The following is a 23705-nucleotide window of genomic DNA, read 5'->3' as shown; positions in this document are numbered from 1 at the left end:
GCTACTTTTCAGTTTAAAGCGGTTACTCCTTGTCCTGTCACTCCAGGCCCTGATAAAGACTCCCTCCCCAGCTTTCCTACAGGTTGCCTTTAAGTACAGGAAGGCTCTCCCTGGTGTCGCAGTAAGCTCACCTGTTACCCAGGTGTCACAGTTATTTCCTGTGATAGGAATAATGACCAGGGTTAATCTATTGCAGGTGATTTCATACAATTATAGAAAAGCTTTTGTTGGAAAGCACCTTAGAGGTCTCCAGATCACCCGCGTACTTCAAGCAGGGCCATTTTTAAAGCCCTGTCATATTGCTCAGGGGCTTGTACAGTCAAATTTTGAATGGCCCCAGCAAGAGACCCTACACTCTCACTGTGTCCCTTTGCCAGTGCCTAGGCAGAGTGTGCTTCCCCTGCTGGTCCTGGTGAGATGAACTGATACAAGTTTTGAGAAAACAGAAGTTTATGCTACTGCATGAAGTACCCTTTGTAACATTTTTTTTTTTTAACCTTTACTGTTTCATATCTGAAATTTGAAATTCATCAGGGAACTCAGCCTGGCACACAGTAAAACTGATGGCAGATACTTCACAATATTATTCGAATTTCACGTAAATAGAACAGACTAGCAACTTACTTAGGAGAAGTAATACGATTTCAGAAATATTCAAAACCAAAGGCATTCCAAACTAAGTTTAAGTTCAGAGGAAATCCAAAGGAAAAACTAATTTTGAAACTAATAATCAGAGAACATAATCTTCTACAAACGATAGATTTTCCTCCTGTATTGGGTAATTTTGATCTGTCTTTAATGATCATCTAGACATGGCTTTGACACTGAGTATTTTGCTTTGCCACTGCATTAAGTCTTCTTCTCATGTGTGGTAAATGTCCTGCTCTCATGGGATGGGCCTAGGAGACATACGCACTGTGTCTCATGATGCTTGGCTATCATCTTAAATCTGTGAGAAGAGGAAAGGTCTCGCTGCTTCCTGAACAGGGAATTGGATGTCTGCAGTTGAGAACCCTCTGTCTAATCTAGAAACGTGAAGGAAGGAGTTTGCTGGATTGCAAGTGACAGTGAAGAAAGCCACAGATGACATATCAAACTGATTAAAATGTTATTTAGCTCAGGGCATGGCTAATGATGTGGAGCTGGAATAGTTTGACGATTGTAATTACACTCACTATCATTGTTATTTGTTTACAGGATGGTAATGCCTAAAGGTCCCGCTGGAGCCTGAAACAAGGTTGTGCTGGGTGCTGCACGTGCATATATCAGTGGCGATTTGAGAGCTAGTGATACAAACAGACAAAACAGAGATTGAAAGGAGAAACAGAGGGATAGAGAGAAGAAGATCTCCCTGCAGGTCATTTAGGGGAACCAGCCATGAGTACAGTGCATCCAGGTCTCCAGTGCTCTGCTGGCCCAGCCAGATGAATGGAAAACATTGCAGCTTTGGAAAAATAGTGTTTCTTCTAATTCTTTGGCCACACTTTTGATGTTTTAGGACTGCTTTTTTTTTTTTTTTTTCCCTTCCTTTTTTTCTTTTCCCCATTTGTGCTAGAAAAGGTGAACTTTTCAAATACCTATTCTGAATTAAAATATCGTTTTCATTGTTATGTTTCTGTTTTGTTGGCACTATTCATAATGACTTCTACCCTTCAGTGGCAGCAAAAGCTTATCATACCGTACAATTGGAAAGATCACAGAAAACTTCAGAGCTTTTGAAGAAAGGTGAGGAAAATCCATTCCCTGTTCTAGGCAGAGAGAGTGGCTGATTTCCAGAAAGGTAAATGGGCAGGATAAGGCCACTTCATGTTCACTGATGGCCAGTTGTACGGACTGTGAAGATAACGGACTACCAGCACAAGAGACGGTGCCAATAATCTAATCCAATCCAATCTATTTCAAGTGGTAGAGACCTGATACTCTATGACAATGTGAGGAAGACCTAACTGTCAGGCAAACTTTGAGATGATCATGTTCAGGATCTAAAACTGTTATGACAAGTGTCAACACAGGAAGGGTGAAACAAAGGCATGAATGTCATACAAGTACTGATAAATCTCAGGAAGGCTGGAAACCAAGGCAAATGGATGGAATAAGATGGTGCTTTGTGTTAGCAAGAAGCAGAGGATGGAGAAATTAAATGTTATGGGTCAGCAAAAGAGTGGTTTTGTGCAAATCACTGCTAAAGATAGACAGCCTTGCTAGCCTGCTCTTTGCTCTTAGCTCCAGTCTAATAGTGAATTATCTCTGTACAGTTATCAGACACGTAAACAATAATGGGAATTATGGGAGACTTTAACTTCCCAGCAAAAGATTGAAAGATAATTACCACTTATGTTCATAGAGGTGTACTATGTGATGGATTTCTTCCCAAAAGTGAAAAAATATAAGACCATTTTAGACTTGGCTCCTGTATGGGTTTAAATGTAGTAAAATTTGAATAAAGTGTGATCATGAGCTGACTTTTCTCATTTTACATTTCACGACAGACAAAACCAGGTTTAGAATGAAGGTTTTGAGGCTTAGAAATGCAAACTTTGAAATCTAAGGAAATGAATAATTGAGTCTGACTAAGCAGCTCTGGGACTTGAGTGCAGAGAAGGCATAGTTAAAATTCAAAATTCAAAGAGGAAAAAAGCGATGAGAAAAGGCATGTTTCAGAGGTTAAAAACTGCAGAAATAAAGTAAGAATGACCGAAAACTTCCTTCACATAGGAAATTAAACAATAATAGTAAGTGGTACTTAAGCCACAGAAACCAGGGGGAACAAAGAGAACAAATTAGGACAGTTGCACACTTGAGGCAAAAATAGATCAAAAGTTACTGATGTCTCAAATGCTGCAAATCTTATTTCCTGCATCTAACAGCAACAACAATGTGATATTAAGGGCAGTGACAGGACTCCCATTGAAAAGGAGGGTAGGGCACTAGGCGCAACATCATCTGAGGTGAAATAACAATCTATAGCGATTCAAGTGAAAAATGAAAAGCTGATATCTACCTAGCCTATTAACAGCATTGGCACACAGAACAACAAGTCAAGTAGGAAAAATGCATAACAATTGTGCAAATCAGGGATAGTCCCCAGAATGGGAGAGTAACAAATACACCTCTGTCCAGAAGAGGGTAAAGAGTCATCCAGACAAGTGTGGGCCTGTTAGTTTGACATCAACACCATGCAAAGTTTTGGAGCAAGAACAGCTAAGACCAGGGAAGGAGGGGGTAATGTGTAATTTACAAAATAATTTATCAGAGCTAAATTGTTTCCAGATAATTTAATAGCTTTCCTTTCTAGGACCAGTTCTTCCCTACACAGGGGATGAATTACATCTATTTCACTTTCTGTGAGCTTCTGATACATTATCTACGGATTTAGGCTTTGGGGCTGCAAGCGAATAAAGGGAATTTACAATTGTTCACACTGAAGAGGGACTTACCAGCAAAGGAGTCGTTACCTATGGTAATTCTCAGAGACAGTTCTGAAACTGCAGCTGCTAAGGAGGCAAAGACTCATGGAGAAATGTAGGCTGGAAGGGACCTCTGAAAACCCAACCTCCTATTCAGGGCAGAGCTGACTTCAAAGTTAGATATGTTCGGTATGGACATGGTGGCTGAAGATTAAAAATTACACATGAGCTTTGAGATTTGCAGGGGACATAAGGTTGGGAAGTACTACCAAGCCTGACAGAAGGATATCGCTTGTGATTGAAATGGTTCAGGTGAAGTGACAGGTGATAATACAAAGCAGAGCCATTCTCAGAGATTCTCAAAAAAGGGTGTTTTTTTGTCATGTTTGCTATATGGCAGTCAGGAGTTTAAAGCAAGCAAACAAACAAACAAACAAAAATGACAACAAAACCTCACGTTCATGCACTGTTAGCACAAGGAGGACTGAAAAAGTTTAGTGGTTATATAGTGTGTATGGCTATTCATTTTTTTTTCCCTCCAGTATGAATACACTGGACAAGGCAGCCCTGACACTCATTTGAGACATGAGGCACAGTTCTGCCACTTGTATTCACATTGAACTTAGGAGGAAGAGTTCACAAGACAGAAGGAACAAGTTGCCTATTGCCTGGAAGGGAATGAAAGGACATCATTCTGCCCGGCCAGATGCCAGTTGAGAGAAGAATATGTTGTCTCTACGTAAATGAATTTCTTGAGTAAATATCAAGGAGAAATAGGAAATGTGTAAGTTGGGAGACACATCTGAAATGATGACTGCAGTTGGCTTATGAGCAAGTTTGGACGGGAAATTGGTAGAAACTTCCCATTTTAAGAATAAAGTGCACCATAGATATGAAGTCAGCATTCACCTAAACAGTAATGGCCAACTCAAATCCCCCACAAGAAAGCAGTGGACAAACCAGAACACTAACAAACATGTTGGGGTCTAGAGTCAAATAGATATACCTAACTTTACTATGCCTAAACATCTGAGGGATTGCTTTTAGAGGCTGAGGGCTTGTACCCCATTTCCAATCACTTTCTCTGTGCCCCCTTCCCCAGAGAAGGAAGCTGCTTGGCTTCCCTGCCCTCTGATTCAGCTGCCCGCTGAGGCTGCCCGCCCCTCAGCACCTCTAAGCAGCAGCACCTTCACGTCTCCTCCTGCACCAGCAGCACATCAGCGCCTCTTGTTCCAGCAGCAGGACATCGGCGTCTCCCATTGCACCATGCAGACCTCCACGCCTCGAGTGCCACCAGCAGTACTCAATGCGAGCTGGACGCTCAGGGCACTTATGGCCACCCACCTTTGTGAGGTCAAAGGCTGACAGTGACTCTCTGCTGACCTCACACGGCTCTCGGGCGCCCCGATGGCAGAGGTTACGGCGCTAAGCTGACTGCCAGGAGAAAAGGCTGACATGAAATGGCTGCTCCACAATGCCAGGAGCAAGGTCTGCTGGAATGGGGGTTCGGAGCGGAGCTCGGCCTTGGGCCTGGGAACTGTGCCTGGGAGCCAGGGACGTCCTTGGTGTGCAGCTGGACACCTGGGCCTGAGAAAGCAAGGTTTCTTTAGAGAGAATTGGAAGCATCGTCACCTAGTGGCTGTGTCAGGGGGACGAGAGAAATGCACAGCATCTCTTGGTTCCCTGAAGTGCACGTGTCCTACGCCCTTGGATGTCTCCATGATAGAAAAAGGGACTGATTTTTACCCAAAACAGAGCTCCTTTCTCTCGGGAGCTTCTCATGCTGCGTGTCCTCCTCTCTTTCTTGTATTTGGCTATGACTTTAGGCTTGTTCTTGCTACTCCTTAAGCAGACTGAAGCTTCCCCGGAACATCACATTAACTGCTTTTCACTACCTCTAAGTGCCTTTCCTCCGCTTCTCATCTAATTAATTAGTGCTATCCTCTTCACGCCTGCTACAGAGGTATCTTTCCTACCTGGTACAAGCTAGAAGAGCTTAGCAGCATCCATACGTCTCTTTCCTTTAGTCCTCACAGTAGACTTGCTCGAGGTAATTTGTGTTGAGCAGTAATCAAGAGAAAGTGTCACCAAGCCAAGGCTGCATTTGCTTGTGTCTTATGGAATCCCTGCAGCTGTGTCCCCTCCCAGCTTCCTGTGTGCCCCAAGCATCCTCGCTTGCAGGGCAGTAGAAGATGCAGAAAAGTCCTGGCCTTAGTGGAAGCACTGCCCTGCAAGAGCTAAGACATCCCTCTTAGCAGCTCACTGTAGCCCCGAAATCCCAAAAAACGGCACGTGCCAGCTACTGGGAAGGAAATGAACTCCGCCATTGTGATATACCCGCTCAAGGCCCTGCTCTTTGGCCCAGGTGTCTACGAGGTGGTTTTGGAAATGAATCCTGTTGCGTGACTCCGTTCTTTCTGGGTGCTACTTTTCAGTTTAAAGCGGTTACTCCTTGTCCTGTCACTCCAGGCCCTGATAAAGACTCCCTCCCCAGCTTTCCTACAGGTTGCCTTTAAGTACAGGAAGGCTCTCCCTGGTGTCGCAGTAAGCTCACCTGTTACCCAGGTGTCACAGTTATTTCCTGTGATAGGAATAATGACCAGGGTTAATCTATTGCAGGTGATTTCATACAATTATAGAAAAGCTTTTGTTGGAAAGCACCTTAGAGGTCTCCAGATCACCCGCGTACTTCAAGCAGGGCCATTTTTAAAGCCCTGTCATATTGCTCAGGGGCTTGTACAGTCAAATTTTGAATGGCCCCAGCAAGAGACCCTACACTCTCACTGTGTCCCTTTGCCAGTGCCTAGGCAGAGTGTGCTTCCCCTGCTGGTCCTGGTGAGATGAACTGATACAAGTTTTGAGAAAACAGAAGTTTATGCTACTGCATGAAGTACCCTTTGTAACATTTTTTTTTTTAACCTTTACTGTTTCATATCTGAAATTTGAAATTCATCAGGGAACTCAGCCTGGCACACAGTAAAACTGATGGCAGATACTTCACAATATTATTCGAATTTCACGTAAATAGAACAGACTAGCAACTTACTTAGGAGAAGTAATACGATTTCAGAAATATTCAAAACCAAAGGCATTCCAAACTAAGTTTAAGTTCAGAGGAAATCCAAAGGAAAAACTAATTTTGAAACTAATAATCAGAGAACATAATCTACTACAAACGATAGATTTTCCTCCTGTATTGGGTAATTTTGATCTGTCTTTAATGATCATCTAGACATGGCTTTGACACCGAGTATTTTGCTTTGCCACTGCATTAAGTCTTCTTCTCATGTGTGGTAAATGTCCTGCTCTCATGGGATGGGCCTAGGAGACATACGCACTGTGTCTCATGATGCTTGGCTATCATCTTAAATCTGTGAGAAGAGGAAAGGTCTCGCTGCTTCCTGAACAGGGAATTGGATGTCTGCAGTTGAGAACCCTCTGTCTAATCTAGAAACGTGAAGGAAGGAGTTTGCTGGATTGCAAGTGACAGTGAAGAAAGCCACAGATGACATATCAAACTGATTAAAATGTTATTTAGCTCAGGGCATGGCTAATGATGTGGAGCTGGAATAGTTTGACGATTGTAATTACACTCACTATCATTGTTATTTGTTTACAGGATGGTAATGCCTAAAGGTCCCGCTGGAGCCTGAAACAAGGTTGTGCTGGGTGCTGCACGTGCATATATCAGTGGCGATTTGAGAGCTAGTGATACAAACAGACAAAACAGAGATTGAAAGGAGAAACAGAGGGATAGAGAGAAGAAGATCTCCCTGCAGGTCATTTAGGGGAACCAGCCATGAGTACAGTGCATCCAGGTCTCCAGTGCTCTGCTGGCCCAGCCAGATGAATGGAAAACATTGCAGCTTTGGAAAAATAGTGTTTCTTCTAATTCTTTGGCCACAGTTTTGATGTTTTAGGACTGCTTTTTTTTTTTTTTTTTTTCCTTCCTTTTTTTCTTTTCCCCATTTGTGCTAGAAAAGGTGAACTTTTCAAATACCTATTCTGAATTAAAATATTGTTTTCATTGTTATGTTTCTGTTTTGTTGGCACTATTCATAATGACTTCTACCCTTCAGTGGCAGCAAAAGCTTATCATACCGTACAATTGGAAAGATCACAGAAAACTTCAGAGCTTTTGAAGAAAGGTGAGGAAAATCCATTCCCTGTTCTAGGCAGAGAGAGTGGCTGATTTCCAGAAAGGTAAATGGGCAGGATAAGGCCACTTCATGTTCACTGATGGCCAGTTGTACGGACTGTGAAGATAATGGACTACCAGCACAAGAGACGGTGCCAATAATCTAATCCAATCCAATCTATTTCAAGTGGTAGAGACCTGATACTCTATGACAATGTGAGGAAGACCTAACTGTCAGGCAAACTTTGAGATGATCATGTTCAGGATCTAAAACTGTTATGACAAGTGTCAACACAGGAAGGGTGAAACAAAGGCATGAATGTCATACAAGTACTGATAAATCTCAGGAAGGCTGGAAACCAAGGCAAATGGATGGAATAAGATGGTGCTTTGTGTTAGCAAGAAGCAGAGGATGGAGAAATTAAATGTTATGGGTCAGCAAAAGAGTGGTTTTGTGCAAATCACTGCTAAAGATAGACAGCCTTGCTAGCCTGCTCTTTGCTCTTAGCTCCAGTCTAATAGTGAATTATCTCTGTACAGTTATCAGACACGTAAACAATAATGGGAATTATGGGAGACTTTAACTTCCCAGCAAAAGATTGAAAGATAATTACCACTTATGTTCACAGAGGTATACTATGTGATGGATTTCTTCCCAAAAGTGAAAAAATATAAGACCATTTTAGACTTGGCTCCTGTATGGGTTTAAATGTAGTAAAATTTGAATAAAGTGTGATCATGAGCTGACTTTTCTCATTTTGCATTTCACGACAGACAAAACCAGGTTTAGAATGAAGGTTTTGAGGCTTAGAAATGCAAACTTTGAAATCTAAGGAAATGAATAATTGAGTCTGACTAAGCAGCTCTGGGACTTGAGTGCAGAGAAGGCATAGTTAAAATTCAAAATTCAAAGAGGAAAAAAGCGATGAGAAAAGGCATGTTTCAGAGGTTAAAAACTGCAGAAATAAAGTAAGAATGACCAAAAACCTCCTTCACATAGGAAATTAAACAATAATAGTAAGTGGTACTTAAGCCACAGAAACCAGGGGGAACAAAGAGAACAAATTAGGACAGTTGCACACTTGAGGCAAAAATAGATCAAAAGTTACTGATGTCTCAAATGCTGCAAATCTTATTTCCTGCATCTAACAGCAACAACAATGTGATATTAAGGGCAGTGACAGGACTCCCATTGAAAAGGAGGGTAGGGCACTAGGCGCAACATCATCTGAGGTGAAATAACAATCTATAGCGATTCAAGTGAAAAATGAAAAGCTGATATCTACCTAGCCTATTAACAGCATTGGCACACAGAACAACAAGTCAAGTAGGAAAAATGCATAACAATTGTGCAAATCAGGGATAGTCCCCAGAATGGGAGAGTAACAAATACACCTCTGTCCAGAAGAGGGTAAAGAGTCATCCAGACAAGTGTGGGCCTGTTAGTTTGACATCAACACCATGCAAAGTTTTGGAGCAAGAACAGCTAAGACCAGGGAAGGAGGGGGTAATGTGTAATTTACAAAATAATTTATCAGAGCTAAATTGTTTCCAGATAATTTAATAGCTTTCCTTTCTAGGACCAGTTCTTCCCTACACAGGGGATGAATTACATCTATTTCACTTTCTGTGAGCTTCTGATACATTATCTACGGATTTGGGCTTTGGGGCTGCAAGTGAATAAAGGGAATTTACAATTGTTCACACTGAAGAGGGACTTACCAGCAAAGGAGTCGTTACCTATGGTAATTCTCAGAGACAGTTCTGAAACTGCAGCTGCTAAGGAGGCAAAGACTCATGGAGAAATGTAGGCTGGAAGGGACCTCTGAAAACCCAACCTCCTATTCAGGGCAGAGCTGACTTCAAAGTTAGATATGTTCGGTATGGACATGGTGGCTGAAGATTAAAAATTACACATGAGCTTTGAGATTTGCAGGGGACATAAGGTTGGGAAGTACTACCAAGCCTGACAGAAGGATATCGCTTGTGATTGAAATGGTTCAGGTGAAGTGACAGGTGATAATACAAAGCAGAGCCATTCTCAGAGATTCTCAAAAAAGGGTGTTTTTTTGTCATGTTTGCTATATGGCAGTCAGGAGTTTAAAGCAAGCAAACAAACAAACAAACAAAAATGACAACAAAACCTCACGTTCATGCACTGTTAGCACAAGGAGGACTGAAAAAGTTTAGTGGTTATATAGTGTGTATGGCTATTCTTTTTTTTTCCCTCCAGTATGAATACACTGGACAAGGCAGCCCTGACACTCATTTGAGACATGAGGCACAGTTCTGCCACTTGTATTCACATTGAACTTAGGAGGAAGAGTTCACAAGACAGAAGGAACAAGTTGCCTATTGCCTGGAAGGGAATGAAAGGACATCATTCTGCCCAGCCAGATGCCAGTTGAGAGAAGAATATGTTGTCTCTACGTAAATGAATTTCTTGAGTAAATATCAAGGAGAAATAGGAAATGTGTAAGTTGGGAGACACATCTGAAATGATGACTGCAGTTGGCTTATGAGCAAGTTTGGACGGGAAATTGGTAGAAACTTCCCATTTTAAGAATAAAGTGCACCATAGATATGAAGTCAGCATTCACCTAAACAGTAATGGCCAACTCAAATCCCCCACAAGAAAGCAGTGGACAAACCAGAACACTAACAAACATGTTGGGGTCTAGAGTCAAATAGATATACCTAACTTTACTATGCTGTCCTGGTTCCAGTTAGGACAGAGTTAAGTAGCTCATAGTAGCTGGTAGGGTGCTATGTTTTGGATTAGGATGAGAAGAGCGCTGATAACATGCTGATGTTTTAATTGTTGCAGAGCAGTGTTTACACCAGGCCAAGGACTTTTCGGCTTCTTGCTCTGTCCTGCCAGCGAGCAGGCTGGGGGTGCAGCAGGAGCTGGGAGGGGACAGACCCAGGACAGCTGACCCAAACTGGCCAAAGGGGTATTCCATACCATCTGACGTCATGCTAAACAATATATAGGGGTGGCTGGCCGGGGTGGGGGGGCCGGCTGCTCGGGAATAGGCTGGGCATCGGTCAGCGGGTGGTGAGCAATTGCATTGTGCATCACTTGTTTCGTACACATTATTATTGTTAATACTATTACCATTATCACTATTATTATTATTATTGTTATTATTATTTTCCTGTCTTAATAAACTGTCTTTATCTCAACTCACAGGCTTCACTTTCCCGTTTCTCTCCCCCATCCCAGAGAGGGAGGGGGGAGGGTGAGCGAACGGCTGTGTGGTGTTTAGCTGCCAGCCGGGTTAAACCACAACAGTCCTTTTGGCGCCCAACGTGGGGCCCGAAGGGTTGAGATATCGACAAATCTGACCAGAGTGTGTTAAACTAAAATTGGTATAAGTATTGGACCTGCTTAGTAGTTGCTAGTCACGATGTTGATTGCCTTAATCTCCAGTCTGCTGTACCTGTATTCCAAATTGAGTTTTATGGTGCGTTACTTTCTGTATGTGCTCCCTGTTGCACTGTTTATCCTTTCCGGGCCCTGGTTTAAGATTGTTATGGTACTGTGCGGTGTAGCAATGGCTTATGAAATGGTGAGATATCTGGTCATGACTTTAACCTGGTATTTGTACTCAGCACTGACATCGACTCTATACTTTGGAACCCATATCTCGGAAACTATTAGCAATTACACCTATTGCCTGTTTTCGTTAGGGAGCCAATCTGTGAAGGGGACAGGGGAAGACATGTTTCCCTACCTGTTCACTCTCCCTTTCTCCTTCACCACCACCCTCTTATCCCCCGAGTTAGTTACGGTGGTTCTCCGAGATGTTGAATATCCTTGGGATACTCAGACCAGCCTGCTCTTGTTGTTATGTCTCCTGAATGCGCTTCAGATTTTGTGGAGGGTTAAACAACTACTTAGGAATCTCATCCGGAGATCTGTCTTGAGGCGGGATAGTTGCGAGTGGCAGGGAGTGTGGGAGGATATGGGCAGGTTTCTAGAGCAGTGGTCACCTCCAGTGTTTTGGACATTCACCCCTGAACAACTGCAAAATCCTAAAAAGCTGGCAGAATGCTTGAAAAAAAGGTGTCATGACTCTGGCAGTTCCAAAGTGACACAAATCACTGTAGCGTGCTGGGGTCTGGCTTGTGCCTATCGAGCTGCAATTGATGCTATTAGCAACCTAGCTCCAGCTCCTGCAGCCGCTCCAGCTCCAGCTCCTGCAGCCGCTCCAGCTCCTGCAGCCGCTCCAGTTCCAGCTCCTGCAGCTACTCCAGCTCCAGCTCCTGCAGCCGTTCCAGTTCCAGCTCCTGCAGCCGCTCCAGCTCCTGCAGCCGCTCCAGTTCCAGCTCCTGCAGCTACTCCAGCTCCAGCCCCTGCAGCTGCCCCAGCTCCTGCAGCTGCTCCCACTCCTGTGGCTGGGTCAGAGAAACGAGCTGTAGCAGTGCAAGTTGACCCCGCAGAGGGTATTCCAACCCCTGTGGCAGACCCTGCGTCTGGGTCAGAGAAACGAGCTGTAGCAGTGCAAGTTGACCCCGCAGAGGGTATTCCAACCCCTGTGGCAGACCCTGCGTCTGGGTCAGAGAAGCGAGCTGTAGCAGTGCAAGTTGACCCCGCAGAGGGTATTCCAACCCCTGTGGCAGACCCTGTGGCTGGGTCAGAGAAACGAGCTGTAGCAGTGCAAGTTGCCCCTGTAGACAAGGTGAAAAAATGGTATAGAGGCTCAGGTCGTTTAAAACGCAGACAGTCTTCTGCTAAGTCTGGGCGTAGTGAAGACGAGGCTGGGCCATCAAAGGTGCAGGAGACTGAAGATGAGGATGAGGATGGCGAAAAATCAACAGTAACTACCCGGACTCCATACCAGCCATCAAAGGTGCAGGAGACTGAAGATGAGGATGAGGATGTCGGAAAATCAACAGTAACTACCCGGACTCTACACCGGCCATCAAAGGTGCAGAAGACTGAAGATGAGGATGAGGATGTCGAAAAATCAACAGTAATTACCCGGACTCTATACCAGCGTGAGCTACGAGATGTGCGAAAAGATTTTGGTCGCTGTATAGGCGAGCAGCTTGTCACCTGGCTGCTCCGGTGCTGGGACACGGGAGCCAATTATGTGGAATTGGAGGGCAAGGAAGCCAGGCGGCTGGGATCCCTTGCTAGGGACGCATGCATTGACAAAGCAATTGGAGATGGAGCACAATCTCGCAGCCTCTGGAGGCGTCTCCTGTCAGCTGTGAAGGAAAGGTATCTCTTCAAGGAAGAACTTGTATGTTTACCAAGCAAATGGACCACCATGGAGAAGGGAATTCAGTACCTGAGGGAATTGGCCGTACGGGAAGTAATTTATAAGGACCTAGACGACGCACAAACATCCGCAGATCCAGATGCAGTCCGGTGTACACTACCCATGTGGCGGAAGTTTGTACAGAGTGCCCCATCATCATATGCCAGCTCATTGGCAATGCTAGCCTGGAAAACGGAGGAGAATCCCACAGTGAATGAAGTGACTAAAATACTCCGGCAGTACGAAGGAAATCTCTCCTCTTCCCTAAAGGCCTGTGTCTCAGCTGTGGAGAAACTCTCTGAAGAGGTCCACCAACTTAAAGAGAATTTATCTTCCCCTCCACCTGAACGAACCAGTGTCCACCAGCTAAAAGAGAATGCTTTAGAGAAACTTTCTGAAAAGATCCACCAACTTGAAGAAAGATTATCTTCCCCTTCACCTGAACGAACCAGTGTCCACCAGCTAAAAGAGAATGCTTTGGAGAAACTTTCTGAAAAGATCCACCAACTTGAAGAAAGATTATCTTCCCCTTCACCTGAACGAACTAGTGTCCACCAGCTAAAAGAGAATACCTTGGAGAAACTTTCTGAAGAGATCCACCAACTTAAAGAGAGTTTATTTTCCTCCCCACCTGTACAAACCAGTGTCTCAGCTATTAGGGGTAAACGTTCATCTATGCAAGGAAGACAATATGGTGGGCACACACACCGCGCCACCCTGTGGTTTTACCTACGTGACCATGGAGAGGACATGAGAAAATGGGATGGAAAATCTACTGCGACCCTAGAGGCACGGGTACGTGAATTGCAAAGGAAAACAATTGGGAAAAAGGAGTTCTCTGAAAGGTTTGCTGCTCCAACTTCCAGCAGGCAGTCCTTTAAACACAGAAATGAAGATTCTGACCAGGACTAGAGGGGCCCTGCCTCCAGCCAGGGGGAGGAAAGGGACAATCGAGTTTATTGGACTGTGTGGATTCGATGGCCTGGCACGTCAGACGCACAGAAGTATAAGGCTTTGGTAGACACCGGTGCACAATGTACTCTAATGCCATCAAGCTATAAAGGGCCAGAGCCCATCTGTATTTATGGTGTGACGGGGGGATCCCAGCAGTTAACTGTATTGGAGGCTGAAGTGAGTCTAACCGGTAATGAGTGGCAAAAGCACCGTATTGTGACTGGCCCAGATGCTCCGTGCATCCTTGGCATAGACTATCTTAGAAGAGGATATTTCAAGGACCCAAAAGGGTTCCGCTGGGCTTTTGGCATAGCTTCTTTGGAGACAGAGGACATTAAACAGTTGTCTACCTTGCCTGGTCTCTCAGAGGACCCTTCTGTTGTGGGGTTGCTGAGGGTTGAAGAACAGCAAGTGCCGATCGCTACCACAACGGTGCACCGGCGGCAATATCGCACCAACCGAGACTCCCTGAGTCCCATCCATAAGCTAATTCGTCAACTGGAGAGCCAAGGAGTGATCAGCAAGACTCATTCACCTTTTAATAGTCCCATATGGCCAGTGCGAAAGTCTAATGGTGAGTGGAGACTAACAGTGGACTATCGTGGCCTGAACGAAGTCACGCCACCACTGAGTGCTGCAGTGCCGGACATGCTAGAACTCCAGTATGAACTGGAATCAAAGGCAGCCAAGTGGTATGCCACAATTGATATCGCTAATGCATTTTTCTCCATCCCTCTAGCAGCACAGTGCAGGCCACAGTTTGCTTTCACTTGGAGGGGAGTCCAATATACTTGGAATCGGCTGCCCCAGGGGTGGAAACACAGCCCTACCATTTGCCATGGACTGATCCAGTCTGCGCTGGAGCAGGGGGAAGCTCCTGAACACCTGCAGTACATCGATGACATCATTGTGTGGGGTGACACTGCAGAAGAAGTTTTCGAGAAAGGGAAGAAAATAGTCCAAATCCTTCTGAAGGCTGGTTTTGCCATAAAACAGAATAAAGTTAAAGGACCTGCACGAGAGATCCAGTTTTTAGGAATAAAATGGCAAGATGGACGCCGTCAAATCCCAATGGATGTGATCAACAAAATAACAGCTATGTCTCCACCAACTAGCAAAAAAGAAACACAAACTTTCCTAGGTGTCGTGGGGTTTTGGAGAATGCATATTCCAAATTACAGTCTGATTGTAAACCCGCTCTACCAAGTAACCCGTAAGAAGAATGCTTTTGAATGGGGCCCTGAGCAACGACAAGCCTTTGAACAAATTAAGCAGGAAATAGTTCATGCAGTAGCCCTCGGGCCAGTCCGAACAGGACCAGATGTAAAGAATGTGCTCTACACCGCAGCCGGAGAGAATGGTCCCACCTGGAGCCTCTGGCAGAAAGAACCTGGGGAAACTCGAGGTCGACCCCTGGGGTTTTGGAGTCGGGGATACAGAGGATCTGAAGCCCGCTATACTCCAACTGAAAAGGAGATATTGGCAGCATATGAAGGAGTTCGATCTGCTTCGGAAGTGGTCGGTACTGAAGCGCAGCTCCTCCTGGCACCCCGACTGCCGGTACTAGGCTGGATGTTCAAAGGAAGGGTCCCCTCTACGCATCATGCAACTGATGCTACATGGAGCAAGTGGGTTGCACTGATTACTCAGCGGGCTCGAATAGGAAACCCCAGTCGCCCAGGAATCTTGGAGGTGATTATGGACTGGCCAGAAGGCAAATACTTTGGGATATCACCAGAGGAGGAGGTGGTTCGTGCTGAAGAAGCCCCCCTGTACAACAAGCTACCAGAAAATGAGAAGAAATATGCCTTGTTCACTGACGGGTCCTGTCGTATTGTGGGAAAGCATCGGAGATGGAAAGCTGCTGTATGGAGTCCTACACGACGAGTTGCAGAAGCTGCTGAGGGAGAAGGTGAATCGAGTCAGTTTGCAGAAGTAAAAGCCATTCAGCTGGCTTTAGATATTGCTGAACGAGAAAAGTGGCCAGTTCTCTATCTCTATACTGATTCGTGGATGGTAGCAAATGCCCTGTGGGGGTGGTTACAGCAATGGAAGCAGAACAACTGGCAGCGCAGGGGCAAGCCCATCTGGGCTGCGGCATTGTGGCAAGATATTGCTGCCCGGGTAGAGAACCTGGTTGTAAAGGTACGCCATGTAGATGCTCATGTGCCCAAGAATCGGGCTACTGAAGAACACCAAAACAACCAGCAGGTGGATCAGGCTGCTAAGATTGAAGTGGCTCAGGTGGACCTGGACTGGCAACATAAAGGTGAATTATTTATAGCCCGATGGGCCCATGACACCTCAGGCCATCAAGGTAGAGATGCAACCTACAGATGGGCTCGTGATCGAGGGGTGGACCTGACCATGGACACTATAGCACAGGTTATTCATGACTGTGAAACATGTGCTGCAATCAAGCAAGCCAAACGGTCAAAACCTCTTTGGTATGGAGGACGATGGCTGAAATATAAATATGGAGAGGCCTGGCAGATTGATTACATCACACTCCCTCAAACCCGCAACGGCAAGCGCCACGTACTTACAATGGTGGAAGCAACCACCGGATGGCTGGAAACATATCCTGTGCCCCATGCCACCGCCCGGAACACTATCCTGGGCCTTGAAAAGCAAGTCTTATGGCGACATGGCACCCCAGAGAGAATTGAGTCAGACAACGGGACTCATTTCCGAAACAACCTTATAGACACTTGGGCCAAAGAACATGGTATTGAGTGGGTGTATCACATCCCCTATCATGCACCAGCCTCTGGAAAAGTTGAACGATGCAATGGACTGTTGAAGACTACACTGAAAGCAATGGGTGCTGGGACATTCAAAAATTGGGATACACATTTGGCAAAGGCCACCTGGTTAGTCAATACCAGGGGATCTGCCAACCGAGCTGGACCTGCCCAATCAAACCTGTTACGCACTGTAGAAGGGGATAAAGTTCCTGTAGTGCACGTAAGAAACATGCTGGGTAAAACAGTCTGGGCTACTCCTGCCTCAGGAAAAGGCAAACCCATTCGTGGAATTGCTTTTGCTCAGGGACCTGGATGCACTTGGTGGGTAATGCAAAAGAATGGGGAGGTCCGGTGTGTACCTCAAGGGGATTTGATACTGGGTGAGAATAGCCCATGAGTTGAATTGTAGTATGTTAATTATTATATAATAATGTATGTCATCACTACCATGATTGCTATATATCATAGATGAAAATGGTGATTAATTAGAATGTATTGGACAGAGTGTAACCTGAGCATGACATAAATGGTATGGAATAAGGGGTGGATATCTGTCCTGGTTCCAGTTAGGACAGAGTTAAGTAGCTCATAGTAGCTGGTAGGGTGCTATGTTTTGGATTAGGATGAGAAGAGCGCTGATAACATGCTGATGTTTTAATTGTTGCAGAGCAGTGTTTACACCAGGCCAAGGACTTTTCGGCTTCTTGCTCTGTCCTGCCAGCGAGCAGGCTGGGGGTGCAGCAGGAGATGGGAGGGGACAGACCCAGGACAGCTGACCCAAACTGGCCAAAGGGGTATTCCATACCATCTGACGTCATGCTAAACAATATATAGGGGTGGCTGGCCGGGGTGGGGGGGCCGGCTGCTCGGGAATAGGCTGGGCATCGGTCAGCGGGTGGTGAGCAATTGCATTGTGCATCACTTGTTTCGTACACATTATTATTGTTAATACTATTACCATTATCACTATTATTATTATTATTGTTATTATTATTTTCCTGTCTTAATAAACTGTCTTTATCTCAACTCACAGGCTTCACTTTCCCGTTTCTCTCCCCCATCCCAGAGAGGGAGGGGGGAGGGTGAGCGAACGGCTGTGTGGTGTTTAGCTGCCAGCCGGGTTAAACCACAACATGGTAGCAACATTGCAGCATCATAGGGAGCTATAAAACACTGTCCTATGACAACTAGGAACAAGACCCATCAGCAAGAAAATGTTTCATCCCCTGTGGCACTGCTTAAACTGAAAATAAGGAGCTTCATTCCTGTAAATCTGCTACATGGAACCAATTCCTTGGTGAGAGTTGCCCTGCAGTGACTGCAGAGTTCGTAGCATAGATTTCTGTGTAAGTGGCACAGTATTGACCCTATTTATTCTACCATGCTAAACATCTGAGGGATTGCTTTTAGAGGCTGAGGGCTTGTACCCCATTTCCAATCACTTTCTCTGTGCCCCCTTCCCCAGAGAAGGAAGCTGCTTGGCTTCCCTGCCCTCTGATTCAGCTGCCCGCTGAGGCTGCCCGCTCCTCAGCACCTCTAAGCAGCAGCACCTTCACGTCTCCTCCTGCACCAGCAGCACATCAGCGCCTCTTGTTCCAGCAGCAGGACATCGGCGTCTCCCATTGCACCATGCAGACCTCCACGCCTCGAGTGCCACCAGCAGTACTCAATGCGAGCTGGACGCTCAGGGCACTTATGGCCACCCACCTTTGTGAGGTCAAAGGCTGACAGTGACTCTCTGCTGACCTCACACGGCTCTCGGGCGCCCCGATGGCAGAGGTTACGGCGCTAAGCTGACTGCCAGGAGAAAAGGCTGACATGAAATGGCTGCTCCACAATGCCAGGAGCAAGGTCTGCTGGAATGGGGGTTCGGAGCGGAGCTCGGCCTTGGGCCTGGGAACTGTGCCTGGGAGCCAGGGACGTCCTTGGTGTGCAGCTGGACACCTGGGCCTGAGAAAGCAAGGTTTCTTTAGAGAGAATTGGAAGCATCGTCACCTAGTGGCTGTGTCAGGGGGACGAGAGAAATGCACAGCATCTCTTGGTTCCCTGAAGTGCACGTGTCCTACGCCCTTGGATGTCTCCATGATAGAAAAAGGGACTGATTTTTACCCAAAACAGAGCTCCTTTCTCTCGGGAGCTTCTCATGCTGCGTGTCCTCCTCTCTTTCTTGTATTTGGCTATGACTTTAGGCTTGTTCTTGCTACTCCTTAAGCAGACTGAAGCTTCCCCGGAACATCACATTAACTGCTTTTCACTACCTCTAAGTGCCTTTCCTCCGCTTCTCATCTAATTAATTAGTGCTATCCTCTTCACGCCTGCTACAGAGGTATCTTTCCTACCTGGTACAAGCTAGAAGAGCTTAGCAGCATCCATACGTCTCTTTCCTTTAGTCCTCACAGTAGACTTGCTCGAGGTAATTTGTGTTGAGCAGTAATCAAGAGAAAGTGTCACCAAGCCAAGGCTGCATTTGCTTGTGCCTTATGGAATCCCTGCAGCTGTGTCCCCTCCCAGCTTCCTGTGTGCCCCAAGCATCCTCGCTTGCAGGGCCGTAGAAGATGCAGAAAAGTCCTGGCCTTAGTGGAAGCACTGCCCTGCAAGAGCTAAGACATCCCTCTTAGCAGCTCACTGTAGCCCCGAAATCCCAAAAAACGGCACGTGCCAGCTACTGGGAAGGAAATGAACTCCGCCATTGTGATATACCCGCTCAAGGCCCTGCTCTTTGGCCCAGGTGTCTATGAGGTGGTTTTGGAAATGAATCCTGTTGCGTGACTCCGTTCTTTCTGGGTGCTACTTTTCAGTTTAAAGCGGTTACTCCTTGTCCTGTCACTCCAGGCCCTGATAAAGACTCCCTCCCCAGCTTTCCTACAGGTTGCCTTTAAGTACAGGAAGGCTCTCCCTGGTGTCGCAGTAAGCTCACCTGTTACCCAGGTGTCACAGTTATTTCCTGTGATAGGAATAATGACCAGGGTTAATCTATTGCAGGTGATTTCATACAATTATAGAAAAGCTTTTGTTGGAAAGCACCTTAGAGGTCTCCAGATCACCCGCGTACTTCAAGCAGGGCCATTTTTAAAGCCCTGTCATATTGCTCAGGGGCTTGTACAGTCAAATTTTGAATGGCCCCAGCAAGAGACCCTACACTCTCACTGTGTCCCTTTGCCAGTGCCTAGGCAGAGTGTGCTTCCCCTGCTGGTCCTGGTGAGATGAACTGATACAAGTTTTGAGAAAACAGAAGTTTATGCTACTGCATGAAGTACCCTTTGTAACATTTTTTTTTTTTAACCTTTACTGTTTCATATCTGAAATTTGAAATTCATCAGGGAACTCAGCCTGGCACACAGTAAAACTGATGGCAGATACTTCACAATATTATTCGAATTTCACGTAAATAGAACAGACTAGCAACTTACTTAGGAGAAGTAATACGATTTCAGAAATATTCAAAACCAAAGGCATTCCAAACTAAGTTTAAGTTCAGAGGAAATCCAAAGGAAAAACTAATTTTGAAACTAATAATCAGAGAACATAATCTTCTACAAACGATAGATTTTCCTCCTGTATTGGGTAATTTTGATCTGTCTTTAATGATCATCTAGACATGGCTTTGACACTGAGTATTTTGCTTTGCCACTGCATTAAGTCTTCTTCTCATGTGTGGTAAATGTCCTGCTCTCATGGGATGGGCCTAGGAGACATACGCACTGTGTCTCATGATGCTTGGCTATCATCTTAAATCTGTGAGAAGAGGAAAGGTCTCGCTGCTTCCTGAACAGGGAATTGGATGTCTGCAGTTGAGAACCCTCTGTCTAATCTAGAAACGTGAAGGAAGGAGTTTGCTGGATTGCAAGTGACAGTGAAGAAAGCCACAGATGACATATCAAACTGATTAAAATGTTATTTAGCTCAGGGCATGGCTAATGATGTGGAGCTGGAATAGTTTGACGATTGTAATTACACTCACTATCATTGTTATTTGTTTACAGGATGGTAATGCCTAAAGGTCCCGCTGGAGCCTGAAACAAGGTTGTGCTGGGTGCTGCACGTGCATATATCAGTGGCGATTTGAGAGCTAGTGATACAAACAGACAAAACAGAGATTGAAAGGAGAAACAGAGGGATAGAGAGAAGAAGATCTCCCTGCAGGTCATTTAGGGGAACCAGCCATGAGTACAGTGCATCCAGGTCTCCAGTGCTCTGCTGGCCCAGCCAGATGAATGGAAAACATTGCAGCTTTGGAAAAATAGTGTTTCTTCTAATTCTTTGGCCACAGTTTTGATGTTTTAGGACTGCTTTTTTTTTTTTTTTTTTTTCCTTCCTTTTTTTCTTTTCCCCATTTGTGCTAGAAAAGGTGAACTTTTCAAATACCTATTCTGAATTAAAATATCGTTTTCATTGTTATGTTTCTGTTTTGTTGGCACTATTCATAATGACTTCTACCCTTCAGTGGCAGCAAAAGCTTATCATACCGTACAATTGGAAAGATCACAGAAAACTTCAGAGCTTTTGAAGAAAGGTGAGGAAAATCCATTCCCTGTTCTAGGCAGACAGAGTGGCTGATTTCCAGAAAGGTAAATGGGCAGGATAAGGCCACTTCATGTTCACTGATGGCCAGTTGTACGGACTGTGAAGATAATGGACTACCAGCACAAGACACGGTGCCAATAATCTAATCCAATCCCATCTATTTCAAGTGGTAGAGACCTGATACTCTATGACAATGTGAGGAAGACCTAACTGTCAGGCAAACTTTGAGATGATCATGTTCAGGATCTAAAACTGTTATGACAAGTGTCAACACAGGAAGGGTGAAACAAAGGCATGAATGTCATACAAGTACTGATAAATCTCAGGAAGGCTGGAAACCAAGGCAAATGGATGGAATAAGATGGTGCTTTGTGTTAGCAAGAAGCAGAGGATGGAGAAATTAAATGTTATGGGTCAGCAAAAGAGTGGTTTTGTGCAAATCACTGCTAAAGATAGACAGCCTTGCTAGCCTGCTCTTTGCTCTTAGCTCCAGTCTAATAGTGAATTCTCTCTGTACAGTTATCAGACACGTAAACAATAATGGGAATTATGGGAGACTTTAACTTCCCAGCAAAAGATTGAAAGATAGTTACCACTTATGTTCATAGAGGTGTACTATGTGATGGATTTCTTCCCAAAAGTGAAAAAATATAAGACCATTTTAGACTTGGCTCCTGTATGGGTTTAAATGTAGTAAAATTTGAATAAAGTGTGATCATGAGCTGACTTTTCTCATTTTACATTTCACGACAGACAAAACCAGGTTTAGAATGAAGGTTTTGAGGCTTAGAAATGCAAACTTTGAAATCTAAGGAAATGAATAATTGAGTCTGACTAAGCAGCTCTGGGACTTGAGTGCAGAGAAGGCATAGTTAAAATTCAAAATTCAAAGAGGAAAAAAGCGATGAGAAAAGGCATGTTTCAGAGGTTAAAAACTGCAGAAATAAAGTAAGAATGACCAAAAACCTCCTTCACATAGGAAATTAAACAATAATAGTAAGTGGTACTTAAGCCACAGAAACCAGGGGGAACAAAGAGAACAAATTAGGACAGTTGCACGCTTGAGGCAAAAATAGATCAAAAGTTACTGATGTCTCAAATGCTGCAAATCTTATTTCCTGCATCTAACAGCAACAACAATGTGATATTAAGGGCAGTGACAGGACTCCCATTGAAAAGGAGGGTAGGGCACTAGGCGCAACATCATCTGAGGTGAAATAACAATCTATAGCGATTCAAGTGAAAAATGAAAAGCTGATATCTACCTAGCCTATTAACAGCATTGGCACACAGAACAACAAGTCAAGTAGGAAAAATGCATAACAATTGTGCAAATCAGGGATAGTCCCCAGAATGGGAGAGTAACAAATACACCTCTGTCCAGAAGAGGGTAAAGAGTCATCCAGACAAGTGTGGGCCTGTTAGTTTGACATCAACACCATGCAAAGTTTTGGAGCAAGAACAGCTAAGACCAGGGAAGGAGGGGGTAATGTGTAATTTACAAAATAATTTATCAGAGCTAAATTGTTTCCAGATAATTTAATAGCTTTCCTTTCTAGGACCAGTTCTTCCCTACACAGGGGATGAATTACATCTATTTCACTTTCTGTGAGCTTCTGATACATTATCTACGGATTTGGGCTTTGGGGCTGCAAGTGAATAAAGGGAATTTACAATTGTTCACACTGAAGAGGGACTTACCAGCAAAGGAGTCGTTACCTATGGTAATTCTCAGAGACAGTTCTGAAACTGCAGCTGCTAAGGAGGCAAAGACTCATGGAGAAATGTAGGCTGGAAGGGACCTCTGAAAACCCAACCTCCTATTCAGGGCAGAGCTGACTTCAAAGTTAGATATGTTCGGTATGGACATGGTGGCTGAAGATTAAAAATTACACATGAGCTTTGAGATTTGCAGGGGACATAAGGTTGGGAAGTACTACCAAGCCTGACAGAAGGATATCGCTTGTGATTGAAATGGTTCAGGTGAAGTGACAGGTGATAATACAAAGCAGAGCCATTCTCAGAGATTCTCAAAAAAGGGTGTTTTTTGGTCATGTTTGCTATATGGCAGTCAGGAGTTTAAAGCAAGCAAACAAACAAACAAACAAAAATGACAACAAAACCTCACGTTCATGCACTGTTAGCACAAGGAGGACTGAAAAAGTTTAGTGGTTATATAGTGTGTATGGCTATGCATTTTTTTTTCCCTCCAGTATGAATACACTGGACAAGGCAGCCCTGACACTCATTTGAGACATGAGGCACAGTTCTGCCACTTGTATTCACATTGAACTTAGGAGGAAGAGTTCACAAGACAGAAGGAACAAGTTGCCTATTGCCTGGAAGGGAATGAAAGGACATCATTCTGCCCAGCCAGATGCCAGTTGAGAGAAGAATATGTTGTCTCTACGTAAATGAATTTCTTGAGTAAATATCAAGGAGAAATAGGAAATGTGTAAGTTGGGAGACACATCTGAAATGATGACTGCAGTTGGCTTATGAGCAAGTTTGGACGGGAAATTGGTAGAAACTTCCCATTTTAAGAATAAAGTGCACCATAGATATGAAGTCAGCATTCACCTAAAGAGTAATGGCCAACTCAAATCCCCCACAAGAAAGCAGTGGACAAACCAGAACACTAACAAACATGTTGGGGTCTAGAGTC

Source organism: Anser anser, assembly GCF_964211835.1.
Source record: "Anser anser genome assembly, contig: SUPER_17_unloc_1, whole genome shotgun sequence".
Classification (NCBI taxonomy): domain Eukaryota; kingdom Metazoa; phylum Chordata; class Aves; order Anseriformes; family Anatidae; genus Anser; species Anser anser.
Note: the sequence above shows the minus strand (reverse complement) of the source record.